General features: G+C 42.4%; 1 protein-coding gene across 4 annotated transcripts in view; it reads left to right on the forward strand.

Annotated features, from left to right (window-relative positions):
- Nucleotides 1-2,475: 2,475 nt before the first annotated feature.
- Nucleotides 2,476-12,383, forward strand: part of VCAN (versican) — a 110,610-nt gene continuing 100,702 nt past the window's right edge. For 2 of the 4 annotated variants that reach the window (XM_004042242.5, XM_004042244.5), the window contains exon 1: nt 2,480-3,093. The gene's annotated coding sequence lies outside the window, so the exon portion shown is untranslated. Of the gene's footprint in view, nt 3,094-12,383 lie in introns of all 4 variants that reach the window. The other 2 variants (XM_004042243.5, XM_055389539.2) reach the window with 2 other exon arrangements.

Genomic DNA, 12,383 nt, shown 5'->3' on the forward strand with positions numbered 1-12,383 from the left:
AAATAAATACAATTTTAGTTATAAAACCTGAAAAATATATATTTTCCCATTCAAAAACTTCTGATAGTTTTGTCAGACATTGGAGAATCAGAAATAAATGCTCTCTCATTTTCTTTCTCTTGATGAAAGAAAGTCATTAAAAACAGTTACATAGAAATAATAATACAACTGTAGACTCTATTCTAAATATAGCTGGTATGTTTTCCTTTTTCTTTTTTATCCATTCTCCATTTTAGATAGCTAGAGGGGAAAGTCTGCCCTAGAGATAGAAAGAAGATATCCATGGGGTATAATTTCATTTTAGTTATCTGATAGCCTGAAGAAGTATTTAATTTTCTGAATAATAATGTTACAAGTCAAAGAAGAGAAAAGACAGGCAGTTTAAAGCTTTTCAACATTGTGCATATTCTAATTCCTGAAGTCAGCCCTGAGAAAGTGCCTTTGTCCTGTAGAACTATTCGGTCAAGTGTTGTGAAGTCTATTGGCATTAAAAGAAACTAAAAATTTTGGAGGATTAGAGAATCAAATTTGGCAACATAAATGAAAACATCTCAGAATGTAAAAAGTATCTAACCCATCACTTTCAATCATGTTCCATTATATACAGATGGCATTATTTATAGTGAATGTTAACTATTAACATTTCCCTAAAAATGGGCATTAATCTGCCATTAGTTGCTTGTTTCTGCTCTAGTTCTCCTTTGTTGAAAGGTTTTACTTAACTGTATCATAAAGGGACAAAAGGGTAAAAGATAATAAGCTTTTCAGACTGGCAGATCTGTCACTTACAAAATGGCCTTGGGCAGGTTACTTGAACTCTTTGAAACTCAACTAGATTTACTCAAATTTAAGAATGAGAATACAAATCCACATCTTGAAGTGTTTCACAGAAAGGTCTACCTTAATGTCTGGAGTATATATTTCAATGAAGATTCATTTTATTTTATTTCTCTCCATTCCTGAATCAAGCAATCTTGAATCTAAAGTTGCTATGATTAGCACTGAAAAGACCACTGGACTATTAATTGTGTGACTTTGGGACAGTAACTTTCTGCACCTTAGTTTGTTTGCATGTTATACATGAAGGTTGAAGTCTGATTCTGCTCTGTGACTATCATTCTAAACATTTGATGAAATCAAATTTCAATGTTTGGAATGGCAGTACAATAAATTTACTAAGAATAAATAATTCACTGCAAAAACACATTGATTTCCAAATGATGTAACTGACAGTTATATTACTGCAGAGAGCTGATAAATAACAAAAGAAATGAAAGATGCACATGGTGAGAACTGAAATTATCCTGACAAGTCTTCTACCTGTTTATCACTTAAAATCAATGACCATGCTGAATGCCTACAAATTACAAAATATAAAAGAAATCTTATAAATGCGCATGCACAGGAGTCTAAGTTACTAAAAGTTTTAAAGCATAAGTTTAAACCAAACTAATCAAAGAAGTTGAGAGGAAAAATTGGCTTTCATCTTTAATCACTACTGTTTTGAGGTCCTATGTTTAATATAATTTTCTAAGTAGAGGCTTCAGAGAGAAGAGTTGTGAGGATACTTTCATATTTGTGTAGAAGGAAAAGTTTGCCATCCATTCTAGTATCCGTAGTGTTATACTGATGTGCACCTTGGATTTATTTTGTTCCTATTGTATAAACTCATACTTGACTTCAAAGAAAAGGAAAATCCAAAGTCCCTCTTTTCTAAGGGGACAGAAATCCTTTGTGTCAACTGTTTGACCCTTTGCTCTGTAAGGTCCTATTGGAAATCTTTTGTAACACAATGCAGGGGACTCTTCCATGTGTTGATGCTGTTTACACAGTGGGGTGGGCCTGACTGAAGAAAAAAAATCGCATAAACGCATGAAAGATTATGGTCTTATTTCCGGAAAGCATGAATGGTGATTGATACTTCCAAGAAGTCCCTGTTACTCGGGAAAATTATCAAATATTCTACTCAGAGATACTTGGAAAGACTGAAGGAAAGGAAGAACGAAGAAAGCAGAATCTAGACTTATGTGGGGAGAGATTTGTGGCAGAGGAAAAGTATTCTCTTTGAATCCGACAAGGGATTTGCCTGGGGGAATTTCCTGTCCAGCCTTTTATTACCAGGGTCTTTTGACGCCGGGCTCCCCATTGGGCAGTTCCCTGGGAGCGCAGTGGGGAATTCTTACACTTTCCCTCTAGGTCCCCGAAGGATCTCGTTTTCTCAGTGTCTCTTTCAGGTTGGCAGGAGCCTTGAGCCTGACACTTCCCTTTGATGGGACAGGCAAGCTCTGTGGGCGCGTAAACACGCTGTAACCAAGTTCTTTGCTGATTTTACAGTTTTGTGTGCTCCCGAGAAGAAGTGATCGTACTCAGTTGTCTATTGCTGGCCTGCCCCCTAAGAGCCTGGGGGCTCCTTTCCCCTAACCCAGAACTAGCTGCACGGGGGGCGGGGAAGTGGGGGTGGGGAAGGAGTGGGAGGGCAGTGGTTTCCGCGAGCAGAGCGATGTTACTGAGTGAGTCCCTGAATGGGGAGCGCTGCTGTCCCCAAGCCGATTGGTACTTCTTGTCAGGAAGAAACGCCAAGAGGTGGGAGTGCCTGGGGAGGGAGGCAGGCGGTCCCTACCGCAGGCGCGGGGAGCTGCCTTTCCGCCCCTCCGCCTGCTTTCCAAGCCTGGACTCTTAGGAGTGGCTGAAGCTGCGGAGCGCTTTTGGAGCCTGTGAATGAACCCTCCTCCTCTCCCTCCTCCTTCTTCTCGCTGAGTCTCCTCCTCGGCTCTGACGGTACAGTGATATAATGATGATGGGTGTCACAACCCGCATTTGAACTTGCAGGCGAGCTGCCCCGAGCCTTTCTGGGGAAGAACTACAGGCGTGCGGACGCAACAGCCGAGAACATTAGGTGTTGTGGACAGGAGCTGGGACCTAGATCTTCGGCCAGCCCCGCATCCTCCCGCATCTTCCAGCACCGTCCCGCACCCTCTGCATCCTTCCCCGGGCCACCACGCTTCCTATGTGACCCGCCTGGGCAACGCCGAACCCAGTCTCGCAGCGCTGCAGTGAATTTTCCCCCCAAACTGCAATAAGCCGCCTTCCAAGGTAATCACGTTTCTTTTGTTCCCCCCTTAAAAAACAAAAACAAAAAAACTTATAGAAAAAAACCCGCGAGCTTAGAAAAAAGAAGCAATTGGAAGAAGGCTTTAATTAAGGCAAAGAGCTGTAAGGCGAAGTTAAGAAAATGTAGGCACTTAAAAAATGCAGGTAACTTTCAAAAGGGCTTTTGGGGAGAAGCATACAGAGGGACCTTGGTGTTGAAAAAGATTCAGACAAAAGAAACCCAGGGTGGGGTGGGGGTAAAATGACTAACGGAATTGGGGGAAGGGAGGGAATAAATTGTAAAGAAATCATAGAAAAGTGGTTGGTTCTTGAGCTGGAGAGAAGAGAGGGACCTTTGGCACTTTGATTTTTTTTTTTTGTTCTTAACACGCTCGAGGCAAAAGTTTGAATGGGGACTACCAAGACTTGCCACAGACAAGTCCCCGAAGCCGCCTTGGTGCAGGCCACCTGGTTTCCCAGCCCCTGGTGTGTGGTCAGTGCCTGGTGTTCCTGGAAAGCCACTCCCGGGCAGCTCCTGACAGTGCGACCCGGCGCCCAAGCAGCCTGGGACCTTGCGCGGACCTGACCCCTTCAGACCGCAGGCAGTCTGGGAGGAGGTCCGGCCGGGGGAGGTGCAGGATCCCCGCCGTGTCTCTTTGACTACTTGGGGACTGTCACGGTTCTCTCCCGGCGCCCCTGGGTTCTTTTGTCCTGCACGCGGTGCGAAGGGGCCAGCAGGGAAGGAGCAGAGGATGGGGGGTGGGGTTGTTGGAGCCCCGCGGAGGTCTGGGAGGCCCCTGGGCGGGAAAAGCCTGTTCTGAATCGGCAGGGGTGTGCAACAATTTTTCTCACCCTGAAGAGTAAAATAGGGTCTGTCGCTCCCATCTCAACAAGCAAACCGGCACCCAGAGCGCACTGCAGACAAAGGTGGCTCGGGGACCCGAATCAGGGGCCTCTGGGTCCAGTCCTCTCGCCCAGACTACAGGAGTCCTCCGTTTCCTTACATATTCCCCACCCTCTCCTAGTTCTCCGCTCTAGTTGAGCAACTTTACTGGCAGGTCTAGCGGCAGCGGCGCGCGCGTGTGCCGGGAGCCCCGGGGGACGTCCTCGGCTGGAGCGCCCCACCGTCCTGCAGAGGCGTGGGCGCTGTAGGGCGACATCCCTGGTGCGTGCAGACCTGGGGCATCCGGGTTGTTCTGGCCCGCGGTCTGTGTCACTGGGCGTGGAGCGGTCTGGGTGTTAGGCAGAGGAGAGCGGGGTAGAAAAATAGTGTCATAGCCTAAACTATTTGCTCTCCAATCCAACTGCGTCTCGGCAAGTCCTGCATGTCCCTGGGAGATGCTGCGGGAAGGGGGAGAAATCTACACGGCGCCTGGAGAGTTGTCCTGCCGCGCGCACACCCGCGGCAGAGTCTCTCTGGGTCGCGTTCCTCATCTTTGTGTCTCCCTCTGTCTCCATCTTCTCTGCCTCCCTTCCCCTCTCCCAGCCTCTGTTCTCTCTCTCTAGCTTCTGCGTCCCCTCCCCCACAGCTGACAAATGAATGGCTAGTGTGAAATCCCTGCCTTTCCCGTCCTCCAAGGCAGCAGGGAGGGAGGAGCGAGGGAGGCGGTGCGCTCCTTCGGATCTGCCCACAGTTCAGCTCACAGGACTTGCAGAACCTAGATGTCTAGGAATTGGGAGTTTTGCGGCGGGTGTGGGCGCCCCCTGATGGAGAAGTCTCGCACGGGTGGAGAAAAACAAGCCCCCCAGACCAAGCGAGCATCTTTCACAACCTTGTGTTCAAGGATGGAAGGCCCTAGTTTTCCCTTAAGTCATTCATTTTGCACTCCACAATCTGCGGCGTACATCTAGGAGTTTGGAGGACCCTGAAAAAAGGTCTTGGTCTGTGCGAAGTGCAGAGATGCCTTCTCGCGAGTCGGCTGGAACGCACGCGGCGCCCTGGGTCCAGTTCGCCGCTTAGTGGACGAACGCACATGGCCGAGGTGGAGCCAGGTTTCGGAAGTCTCGACGCGCCACCCTGGGCGTCTTTAAGAAAGATAATACACATACCGTGCTCTCAAAACCCATGACCACTTGAACCCAACGCTAGGGCCCCGCCCCAGGATATTGCAAAAGAAGGGCTCCTAATCCAAAACTTAAACTTCCTCAACTTCAGGGCGCGCGTCGCACGGGAAAGTGGAGAGAAGGCGGGCAGTGGGAGGAAAAAAGAAAGGGAAGGAAGGGAAGTGGAAGGAAAGAGGACCGTGGAGGGGAGGGAAAGGAGAAAGGAACGGAGATGGGGCAGATGGCATTCAAACAGCCAGGAACGGACCGGAAGGGTTCGTTTCGGGGTTTGGGTCTGAATTTCGAGACTCGTTTTAGGATACTCTTTTCCCTTTCCCAGCGGCAACAAATGTGACTGCAGAGGCGTGCCGGGATGGAAGGGTGGGAAAGAACTAGACGAGCGGAGGTGGTCCAGCCCCGCCCAAAGGGGCTGGGTCTGGGGCCCGCCCCCACTCGCTCACCTCGCGCCAAGGGAGGACCCGCAACGGGCGCTCCCCGCAGCGGCTGGGTTAGCCAGCCGCCACGTGGGTTGGCGCTTCGGCTCCCAGCCGAGACGGGTGTGACTTCCTGGGCTCGGAGACTGCAGTACAGCCGTACAGGCGGTCGGCGCAGCCGAGGCCCCCACCCACCGAGGCCAATGGGGGCGGGGCGGGGAAGGCAGGGCCCAGCTTAGCCGAGAGAGCCGAGTGGCCTCGCCCCCAGGATTCGGGGCCGGCTGCTTCTGGAGCTGACCCGAGTTCCATCCAGACAGCGCTGAACACTCTTATTAAAAGGCTATTTAAGTTTTTTTTTTTTTTAATTTTTTTTTTGCTTGCTTCTTGGGAGTGGTAGGAGGGGCATAGTGCTTTTGTTTTGAGGCAGGGGAGAGGTTAAAATTTACTCCAAGCAAACTTTTTGTCAGAAAAATGAGACTTTATACCGTATTCCATTTGTTGACTTTTTAAATACATTCAGGTCACTCTAAAGCCCATTTTTAGTCAATTAACAGATTAATTTCGTTCCAGACTGTCATAAAGAGTTCGCCTGGAATGGCAAATATTGCCATTCGACAAGACTAATAGAATTTCATGGGGGCAAACATGGAAGGGCTGCGAGTGTAACTGAGGTTCCTGTGTCTCAATGAGGAACCTTAGCGGGGACCTGGCGGGGACTGGAAGCTCAGCACCTATTTAGGGAGTGACTGAGCTGGAAACCTGGAGAAGCTTGGTGCAGACGAGACGGTGCTTCTTAGAGCTGCATTTTAAGCCCTCCCATTTTGCTGTATATTGGAAGAACTGGATTTTAAAGATCTTTTCCATCACCTCAGATTCTGTAGCTAACAGCCACGTCTTTTTCTTTTTGTCTGCTGAAAGCTGTGACCTAATTGTTTTAAGCACTTCTTGACAATTTTGCCAAACCCATCCTGAAAATATTCACATAAAGTCCTAAAATAGGATGTTGTGAGTGTAATATAAAAATAGGAAGGTACCAATGGAAGCAACAATTAGTGTTCTGAGATAGAAGCGGTTCCCAGTTTGTAACTTGGAAATGTTAAGAGCAGTACATCAGGGAGAAGGTCTCCAAGAGTCTGACTTCTTGTTCTGAGCTCTGAGTAAAGAAAGAAATATGTTAGAATTGTATTGTCTGCCCGCAGTAATATTGCAAAGGGTTCCAATGGATTCCAATGTGATTGAGCAATTACTTCCTCCAGCACCAAGTCCACAGTCCTTAATCTTCTTGTGAGAAGATTAGGTAGGAAGCGGAATGAGATTCAAGACAATCATTTAGGATTTATGTCAGAATTCAAAGTTTTGATTCTTTTGGTAGATAAAAACAGAGTTGGTTTTAAATTGTATTTCCTGCTTTCAAAAAAACGAGGTTTGAAAGGAATCCCCCTAGATTTACATAGGTTTACAGATGTAAGTTTCTTCTTTTTCCCTGTGTTTGCAAACTGGAGGGAGATGCCTTTGATATTCCAGAATACCTGTATCTATACACTTGTAAATTCTGCTAGGAAAGGACCTAAACAGCTAAACCAAAGGTGACGATGATTAATGTTAAAGATACTACCCATTGTTCTCTCTTTTGTTGTATTATTAGGCTTAAATACTTTGGAGTTAATGATTGGTCACTTAATTGAGTAACAGAGCCTTTGAGAGCGCAAAGATCAACTAACTCTGTCTCCCAAAGTCTGGCAACTAAGCCCTCCTTTCCTGGTGAGATTTAAACATTTTTGTTGACGTCATTCATGGACAAACATCGGTAAACACTGTATTTAAAATGGGATATTGCCCTGTGATGGAGCAGAACTTCTCAAGACACATGGTTCTTTTGAAAGAAAGAATTAATGACTGTAGTAAGGTATTTTTTCACCACCCACGTAGAGAAACCAGTTAGGACTGACAAACACTCATTGTTGGGAGTTACTTGCTCTGGTCTGAGAAAATATGCTGATTGTTACGTAGGTCTGTATTTTACCAGAAAACACAAAGCATGTACTCTCCCTGATTTGGAATCAGAAAAGGGGGATTAGATATGGATGTCTGGGCCAAGCTCCATTTCAATTAGTGAATTTTTGCCAGTTTCCTCTTGTAGCCTAGACTTGGTAAATTACATATATATGAAGTCTGTGTGTGTGTGTGTGGGGTGCGTGTGTGTGTGTGTGTGTATACAGGGTTTTTAAACACTGCTAAGTTCTTACCATTGAATGTGTTAGAGGTGGTTGTATTTCAGAGGTCAGTACAAAGAATCTTTGTTTAATGTGTCAGTTCTGTTTCCTGAAACACACCTCTGGGTGGATTTACCAACTATAAAAGGATACAAATGTATATACTTTCCACATCTGTATACATCCTACCTCATTCTTCTAAGGATTTTAAGAGGTGTTTATGTCTATAAAATGAGATTACATATTTTACAATAAACATTTGATAAATTATAATCTTTTTATTAAATTATTGATTTGATATTACTTGAGGTATAGTGGAATGAGCACTAGACTTGGAATCAGAAAGTTTGAGTTGGACTCACTAGCTGAGAAAACCAAGCAAAGATATTACTTTTGGACCTTTAGTGTCATAATCTATTAAATGAATATGCAGTTATAAAGATCAAAAGAGTAAGTACTTTGAAAAACTATACAAAAAATGGATGATAATATATTATGTCGTGGGATTCATATTGATCTAATTCTATAATTTTAATAATAACTGCATTACCCAAGCCATGTAGTTTCTACTAAATCTATAAAATAAATCAGAGAGGGGCATATTGTTTTAAAAATTGTTTAGTTTCATTAATCAGAAGACAGATTACAGAAATTGACTCCAATGAAGTTGGACATTCAGTGGAAAAGAAGAATTATTCAATAAATGGTTTCAGGACAATTGATGGGTCCACGCAAAATAAGAATCAGTCTCTACCTGATTTCTCATCCTAAAAGAAATATAAGATGAATCAAATATGAAATGTAGGGAATAACTTTTTATAAAATGATAAAAGAAAATCATGGGATTAAAAAAAATAAGTTAGGAATAGAGAAACCTGTTCTAAGCAAAACATAAAACCCAGTGCCATTCTAGGAAATACTGATAGGTCTGACTAAGTAAAAATTACACAAAAGCAAATAACATATTTGGAAAACATCTACGACATTTGAGAGACAAAAAGCTAATAACTCTTGATATTCCATGGACTTTTATGAATAACTTTGAAAAGTCCACATCTATCAAAATATGAGCAAAAATTATGTACAGGTAGTGGCAGAAAGAGACATAGAGTTTTAAAATTATAGAAAAAATCGCTCAGCCTCATCTGTAACTAAATAAATAGTAATTAAAACACCAATGATATGCTACACCATTTTTTCACCAATCAGAGGAGTAACAAAAAAAAATAATTTTTTCTTTTTTTTTTTTTTTTTTTGAGATGGAGTCTGTTACTCAGGTTGGAGTGCAGTGGCACGATCTCAGCTCACTGCAACCTCCGCCTTCCAGGTTCAAGCAATTCTCCTGTGTCAGCCTCCCTAGTAGCTGGGATTACGGGCACCCACCACCATGCTTGGCTAATTTTCGTGTTTTTAGTAGAGTGGGGTTTCACCATGTTGGCCATGGCAGTTGATCTTGAACTCCTGACCTCAAGTGATTCACCCACCTCAGCCTCCCAGAGTGCTGGGATTACAGACATGAGCCACTGTGCCTGGCAAAAATAAAATTAAAAAGTTTGATGCAAGTTTGTGTTGGCCAGGTTGTGGAGAAACTGGGTCTCTCATATACTGTTGTATTAAAGTAAATAGGTTCCTCTACTTCAAAAAATAATTTGGCAATCACTTTTTTTTGATTCTTTATCAAAAGTTTTTAAAAGATGTATATACTCTTTGATCCAGCAATTCCACTTCTCGACATTATTATATGGATGGATATTGGTACCAATATCACCCAAGACAAATGGACAAGGTTGTTCTTTGCAGCATTGCTTCTAAGAGCAAATATCTGGAAACAGTGTAAAGGCTCATTATAGGGAACTGTTTAAATAAAAGTTGCTGTATCCACCTAATGGAAAACTATGCAGCTGTCAAAAATAACATGGAAAAATTGTATTTGCTGATTTGGAACATTCTCCAAAATATATTGTATTCTAAGTGAAAAAATTGATAGATAAAACTGAGTATATATTATACATCTAATTACGTAAAATGGGTGTATATTCATTCTTTTAACAAATATTTACTGAGTGTTCTAGGCATTGTGGATACAGGAGTGAACAAAACATCAAAGACTGCTCTGTTGGAACTTTTACTATGGTAGGTAGAGAAAGGCAATTCCCAATCACATATGCAAAATGGTGATATGTGCTAGGATGAAAATAGAGCATGGGAAAGGGAATAGAGTACAGTATGTCTTAGGTAGAGTAATGAGAAAGGAGTTCACCAGGCAGAGAACAGAGGAGTGCTAAGGGGCGACAATGTGAAAAAGCTTAGCCAAGTCCAGGTTCAGGAATTCACATGATGCTGTTACTTGTATGAAGTAAATTCATGAAATTTCACACCTAAATCACGTGATTTCTCTCTGCAGTACAATGATTCTTTCTGTGAGAAAGAACCAGTGAGCAATATGATACGTGATGCTCATTACATCCACTTTGTAGCTGAAGTATCCTAGAAAGTTGGTTGTCTAGGGTACCTAATTAGCAGAATGGTGGACAAAACCACCGTGTCTGTGTCCTTAAGTCACCCCTTGTCAGCTGAGCTTCCCCAGAATCAAGGGAGAGTACTAAATATCTATTTAATAGAATCTTGGCTTTCTCTCGGAGGATGCCCATCCATCCCTGGTGTGTCCCTTATCCTCCCTGCAGACATTTCTCATGGATAGGAGTTCCATTGACCTTGTCTTTTATGTCTCCCAGGCAATTAAACAGTCTCAGTACCCTGTACCTGGATTGTTCAATGACTTTCTTCCCTTCTCATTGACTTCACTGGAGTAGAAGGCTAAATATAGGCATTCACTCTCTTATCTCTCAGGTCTTTCCATGCAGACAGAGTTGTTATCACTAGTAGACGGTGCTTTTAAGAGAGACATGGAAAAGTGGAAGAATGGAAACAGGGATTTGGGTGGTGCTAAAAACAAAGAAAGAGGCTTCTGAAAGCTTTCCATTTAATAAGATCAAACATAGAAGACAAAAGATGTAACTTAATGACCAAGGATAGGGACATAGCCTTGAGAAAATTAGAGAAGTGGAATGAACGTCTTGGACTCCAAAGAAGAGGGAATGGAAATGTAGTTCTGAGGCAGCTAAAGTCAATAAAGTCCTCTGATATATTTACTGTAGAAATAAATGATCATCTTTTAATTCAAGGGTTGCAAACTTAGGTGACTACAGGGGCGAGGCATGGAGTGGAAATGGGTAAGAGACTAAGTGGGGGCAGTAATGGCCTTGAGCACACAGACTCAAGGGGAGACTGCTGCTTGGTTAATGCTCATGATCAGCCAGCTGAAATATAGACTTAGTGTTGCTAGACCTTCTGATTTTTTGAAAGAAGTTAGAGATCTGATATTTAGTGTAAACAGTCTAATTTTTAAATTGAGTAACTTATTCAAACATATTTATGCAACTTATTCAAATGTATTTAGAGCATGTCTGATCTCCTCCTTGTATTCTTACCTAGTCTTAGGGGTAATCTTAAGGAAAGTGATGCGTATACTTGTTGTACCTATGTAGATGGAGGACCATTCTCCTCTCCCCAGCAAAAGACACTTTTATAAGGATTGAGTGTGGCACAAAGAGTTCGATTTTTAGTATTTAAATTGAGTAGGAAACTCAAATACAGAAGATCCTTTCCTGGGTCACACCTTTGGTTTTTTTAAATGAGATTTGACTCTCTAGATATTGACAAATATCATATTATTGGGTCATGGTAAATCTTCAAGTGGACTGATTCAAAAGTGTTCAAAAGTATTTCAGGTGTTAAGGAATTGTTGGCACTGAGTTTCAAAGGTGTTTCTGCATAAGAAATAGAGGCGTTGATCATGTATTTGATCTACAAACATTCCTCAAGGATATACCCTGAACCTGGCACTGAAGAAATATTGTGGGAATTATTAAGTTGAATAAAGTACTAGCTCTGCCTTCCAGAAGCCTACTGTTCTACAGAGGAGATTAGACATGTTTACAGATAATTTGAAGTACATAGCAATAAGTTATAGGATGATTTATTCCAAGCATAAAGTGTATATTGCTACAATAGTGATAACCTAGGTTATAATTTTCAAATGTAAGAGCCCCAAATACTATTCTTTTTACTCTTAGTGATATGAAACTATGTTAGAACATCTGCAGAAAGTCTGAATTAGTAATTTTAATAATAAATATTGAGTACTGATATATTGTATATCACTGAGATTTATTTTATATACATTATTTTATCAATTCCTGTGATCACTTCAGTAAGTACTAATTTTCACAACTAAGTAGTGACAGAAAATGAGGTTTAGAGAGATATAGTATTTTACCCAAAGTCACAGAATATAAGTAGAGAATGCAGAACTTGCATTCTGGGCTATTTGACAGTGGAGCCCAGACTTTTAAAATTAGGCTTATAAAGATTTCCTGGAAAAAAAAGAAAAATAAAAAATAGAGAACAAATTTTCCTGAAGGAAAGTAGGAAATTATTATTTATAAGTATAATTAAAGAAAGATCTTTAATTTCTTTTTTTTTTTTTTTTTTTTTGAGACGGGGTCTCGCTCTGTCGCCCAGGCGCAATCTCAGCTCACTG

This window comes from Gorilla gorilla, chromosome 4, assembly GCF_029281585.2.
Source record: "Gorilla gorilla gorilla isolate KB3781 chromosome 4, NHGRI_mGorGor1-v2.1_pri, whole genome shotgun sequence".
Lineage (NCBI taxonomy): Eukaryota > Metazoa > Chordata > Mammalia > Primates > Hominidae > Gorilla > Gorilla gorilla.